This window comes from Rhinoderma darwinii, chromosome 2, assembly GCF_050947455.1.
Source record: "Rhinoderma darwinii isolate aRhiDar2 chromosome 2, aRhiDar2.hap1, whole genome shotgun sequence".
NCBI classification, from domain to species: domain Eukaryota; kingdom Metazoa; phylum Chordata; class Amphibia; order Anura; family Rhinodermatidae; genus Rhinoderma; species Rhinoderma darwinii.
In genome coordinates this window covers 442569813-442575812 of record NC_134688.1, presented here as the reverse complement: position 1 = coordinate 442575812, position 6000 = coordinate 442569813, and positions in this window count along the sequence as shown.

Genomic DNA, 6000 nt, shown 5'->3' with positions numbered 1-6000 from the left:
CCACCAACCTCTTCTTACTTTGTTCAATTTAAAAATATAACAAACAGACAAAATACTTAAAATAGGTGTCCACCTTTGTTGTTTTAATCTAAATAGGTCCAAAATTCAATGCTGACATATCTTTAAGGTGATAAATAATAACATTCTAGCTGTCTTCAGTCACCACTAGAGGGAGCTTAGGAGCTTGCTGCATACTGTTTTATAGATTCAACTCAATTAAAGAATGTAAGCAGCTAGAAATTATCCAACACATGTCTATGCGTGGGATTTGGAGATTTCTATCAGAAAAATGGAACTCGGAAAACTATAAAGATATATTAAGAAATCATTCAGCACATAATTGTGAATCTAAAAAATGACAATGTGTTAAAAGATGGACATTCACTTTAGAAATTAATGGGTCAGTGTGCTATCCGTAAAAAAAACGGCCAGCACACTTAAGAAAATAACTGAAGTGTGCTTGAGACCTAAAGGGGTTTCTCCCTACTAAACTTTTCACATGCCATTTGTAGACCTTTGGACATCATAGATGGAGTCTTCCCCTCGGTACCTCTCTCTATAAATCAGACAATAGAGGTACTATAAAGAATGGCTCCTATGCTGGTAGGTTCTCCATGACCATATATTACATGGCCACTCATTCATTTGAACGGGCCCCATGTAATACCACATTTGCCCTGCAGTGAACACTTAAGGGAAAATGAGAGATGCTCAAAATAAATGGAGTTAGCATTCCAGATGGTTAATAAAACCTAGCACCTTGTACACATAGTGATATTACCCAAGGGAAGATACAAATGAGAGAGATTAAAGGTACAGTACTTAAATAGTTGATCCTCAATGGAGATCATGGTGAATCACAAAGAACAGGGAAATATGGGCAAAAATGATTGGCTGCTGCACACCTCCAGTAGACTTTCCATGGCTAATTTAGGTATCCACACTGGTCTTGCAGGATACACGGGCTACAATACCCTCAGGTCACAAATGCAAAACACCACAGAGGACTAACAAACTCACCACGCGCAGCGGTGACTAACACCGAGCAAAACATGGAGGTAGATATTACAATTTAAAAAGGGCCATGTCAATATAATATTTGTTAGAGACAGTGTCACCCTTTCACAGTAACTCAAATTAGAAAGGGATGTCAAGGCTTACCCCCCTTATGCCCTGACTCCATGTTAGGTAAGCCATGAGGTTAACCCCACCACAAATATTAATAAATGGATTTTTTTTTTTAATTAAATATGTACTAATTTCTTGTGAATAAGTTTAGCTAGCTAAGGTATGTATTGGAGAAAACGTCCTATATCTACATTCACGCATTATGCTTCTTGCACACCTCTGTCAACCAAGATACAAACTAAAAATGTTATATAGATAAGCTTAAAAAAATGTTGTCTTGAGTCAAGCTCTGCAGGAAATGAGATGTGTCATGCTGTGCCAGTGCTCAGCTACATCCAGGAGAGTCTCTTTTCTCTAAATTACTTTTGGAATACTTTTTCTGAGGCAATTGAACACTCTCTGAATGATTTAATTTGCATATCTCTGCACAGAAATGCTGTTTGCTAGGGGAAAGCAATCCATAAGAATGAATTGAAAAGGGAATTTTAGAATCTTCGAAAAAGAAAAAAAATAACACAATGAAGAACATTTTATTGGTGGATAAAGGCAAAACATTTAACATTAACAACAGATATTTTTTGTTGATTGTTGTAAATTTGCTATGATGAAGGCAGCAATGACCTAAGAAGAAGAACAACAACCCAAAATACATGAACAATCTTTGCCTTTTTGTATATCTTCAATAACAGTTGTGAAAGAGAGATAAGGCAAAACCTATCTGTATGGCTGTTTGGAGCAAAGATATAGATCCGTTTAGAGAAATAGACTGCGGCAATGGACACTTAGAAAAGATTCACTTGTACCACATGCAATTTAAATTTCCATTAGACAAAAAAATCTAATAGAAACCCTCAGCCAGAAGACCTCTACCAACTCAACGCTCAGCATATTTTATCATGGTCACCTTGTATCTTGACAAACGGTTCTGAAATGCATCTTGTGGATATTGTGGTTTGTAGTAGTTTAATCAAGTAAAGTGCTTCAGCCCATTATCACTGGGTTAAAGTGCTAGACACATAAAATTGAATTTTTTGTATTCAACCCCCTGGAGTGAGAGATCAAGAGTGTGAGCACATATCATTGTTACTTTTTTATTCCGCTTTATTTTTTATGAAAAAAATGTTTGTTATAAAGACAGAAGGGTGGGTCTGATCTATAATACATAATACTATTGTATTATGGCTCTGTACAATCTCTGAAACGTATGGAGCCAAACCATGGCACCTATAGAAGACTATTGTTCCCTACTGTACCACCTGTATGCCTCTGATTTTATTGGAAGTCATAAAGAACTTTTCAGTTCATACAGAATTTGTCAGAAAAAAAATTGTGCCATATTCCATTGGATGCCATATTACGGAGATATTCTCAGCTAGAATTTTTGCTTGTAGTGGAAAATATGTCCATTATACTGTGATGTACGGAGGCACATTGACTCTGTGTGGGTTTTAAAGGCCTCGTGCACACGAACGTGTTTTGGGGACGCAAAACACCCGTAAATATGCAAGTGAATTGCGGTCCCATTCATTTCTATGGGCCCATGCACACGACTGTGGTTTCCATGGTCCGTGCATTGCCCGGGAGCCTGGACCGCAAAAAGATAGGACATGTATTATTACGGCTGCATTTTGCGGTCCAGGCTCATTGAAATGAATGTGCACAGCCCGTGATTTGTGGGCGACCCGCAGGTGACACTCAATGGCTGTCCGAGCCGCAAATCAGGGGCCATGCTCCCTCCGGTTCAGACATCTATGATGGATTTCTCCCGGCCATGACCCATTTCTGCAGTTTTATTATCTATTATTTACATAGTATTTTTACTATAAAGAAATATACTAAACCCCCAAATGTATATATTTTTTGAGTCTTTACGAAAGACTTTCCAATTATACAATAGGAGAGAAAAATAAGAAGGGAGATGATCAAGCATAGGTACAGTTATTGATATTAATCTGCTCTACAAACTCCAGCTGGTACACTAAGAGTAATGAATATTGGTTATTATAGTTCACAAAGATTATGTATCTAAAAATAAATTATTATAGGGTGGAAAATAAGGAGAACAAGAAAAAGTAAACAATCATTACATGTATCTCAAGCAGTGTGTCCACCAGGAAACTATAACTTATTAGGCCTTATTCATATGACAGTGATAAACGTCATACGGCCGTTTTCAGAACAATGATGTTCTATGGGTGTATTCACACGTCCGTTTTTCTAACGGCCAGTGAATAATGGCCGTCAAAAAATAGGACATGTCCTATTTTTGGCCGTTTTAATATATTTGTTGTTAACGGCTGTCAATACATGTAACAACTGTTAAAAACGGATCTGTGACATGGGGATTTGCAAGGGAACTACTAGTTCCCTTGCTGGCTATCGGTGGCACGATGACACATACTCACCGATGCAGCCCGACTTCTTCTGTTCTGGTCGCTAGTCTTCACGGGTTCTGCGAAGGTGACGTCATGGCGCTGCCTTCGCAGATGCCGTGAGACTAGCGACCAGACCAGAGGAAGACAGTGCTGCATTGGTGAGTATATGTCATCGCGTCGCCGCAGATCCCGTGAAGACGAGGGACCTTACCTGAAGATCACAGCGCTGCATTGGTGAGTATGTAGGGCATTCATGTCGGGCTATGTTCCATCATCTACATCGGGGCTGTGTGGCATCATATACAGGAAGGCTGTGTGGCATCTACAGCGCGGCTGTGTGGCATCTACAGTGAGGCTGTGTGGCATCTACAGTGAGGCTGTGTGGCATCTACTATGAGGCTGTGTGGCATCATATACAGGGGGCTGTGTGGCATCTACAGTGAGGCTGTGTTGCATCATATACCGGGTGTCTGTGTAGCATCATATACAGGGTGTCTGTGTGGCATGATATACAGGGAGGTGCATGGCATCATATACAGGGATGTGTGTGGCATCATATACAGGGAGGTGCGTGGCATCATATACAGGGAGGTATGTGGCATCATATACAGGGAGGCTGTGTGGAATTATATACAGGGAGGTGTGTGGCATCATATACAGGGAGGTGTGGCATCCGATACAGGGAGGTGCGTGGCATCATATACAGGGAGGTTGTGTGGCATATACAGGGAGGTTGTGTGGCATATACAGGGAGGTGCGTGACATCATATACAGGGAGGTTGTGTGGCATATACAGGGAGGCTGTGTGGCATATACAGGGAGGTGAGTGACATCATATACAGGGAGGTACTTTGCATAATATACAGGGAGGTGTTTGGCATCATATACAGGGAGGTGCATGGCATCATATACAGGGAGGCGTATGGCATCATATACAGGGAGGCATGTGGCATCATATTCAGGAAGGCGTATGGCATCATATACGGGGAGGCGTGTGGTATCATATACATGGAGGTCTGTGGCATCATATACAGGGAGGCGTGTGGCATCATATACAGGGAGGTGTGTGGCGTCATATACAGGGAGACGTGTGCCATCATATACAGGGACGCGTGTGGCATCATATACAGGGAGGCGTGTGGCATCATATACAGGGAGGCATGTGGCATCATATTCAGGAAGGCGTATGGCATCATATACAGGGAGGCGTGTGGCATCATATACGGGGAGGCGTGTGGCATCATATACGTGGATGTGTGTGGCATCATATACGGGGAGGTGCGTGGCATCAGATACAGGGAGGTGCGTGGCATCATATACAGGGAGGTGCGTGGCATCAGATACAGGGAGGTGCGTGGCATCAGATACAGGGAGGTGCGTGGCATCATATACAGGGAGGTGCGTGGCATCATATACAGGGAGGTGTATGGCATAATATACAGGGAGGCTGTAAATAGTGTCTAGGTGAACATGTGACCTTCCTTTGGGTGTTTTCAGGGGGCTGGGACAAAAAAAGCCTGACCAATAAAATTCTTCAGTTTTTTAACGGCCATGAAAAACTGATGCAAAATGGATGTCAAACGGCCATTAAAAAGCGGATATATGAACTGGAAACGGATGAAAATTTAGAGACACCGCTGCAAAACGGCGATGAAAAACTGACAGTTGATCAGTTTTTAATGGACATTTTTTTCACTGTCGTGTGAATATAACCTTAGTAATTTGTTTCTTGCAACTTTTATCTATAACACAATGCCTGGCGATAAAAGTAGACTATCTGCCGACCAGGTTATTAAAGAGGTTTTCCGGTGATGTAAAATTAATGCCCTTCCTCAGAATAGGTCATCAATATCTGACAGGTGGGGGTCCGACTCTTGGCACCTCCGCCTATCAGCTCTTTGAAGGGGCCTTGGCATTCTGGTGATCGCTACTTCCCCTTCATTGCTGACACAGGTCCATACTGCACAATTCCGTCACATTCTTAGTGACTGTGCACAGTATTGCAACTTCCTCCCATTCAAATGATGGAATGAAGTTGTAATACTGTGCACAGTCGCTACAAATGTGACGGCATTGTGAAGTACTGAGCTGTGTAAGAATCGGGTTTGAATATGATATGCCATCATAAGTACATTAGAAACAATACCGCAACACAATGGAGAACATTTTCAAGATTTTCTAATGCTCAATATTTATTTGTTTTAGTATATCAGAATATTTTAGGTTCCTAACCACTTAGGTAATAGAAAACGTGAGAATATTGCATGATATAATATGCAGCTTTTTGGTGTCTTTATATTTTATATGTACATGCTACAATGCATGAATAGGTATTCCAAAACATTATGAAAAAAAGAAATGAATAATAATTAAAAGGAAATATATATATATATATTAAAAACTTTCATATGTTAAAAAATGACATTAAATAGCATTGAATTTGGGTTTTGCAAAAATAATTAAAAAAATAAACTAAAGTTAAATGTACTTAAAAAAG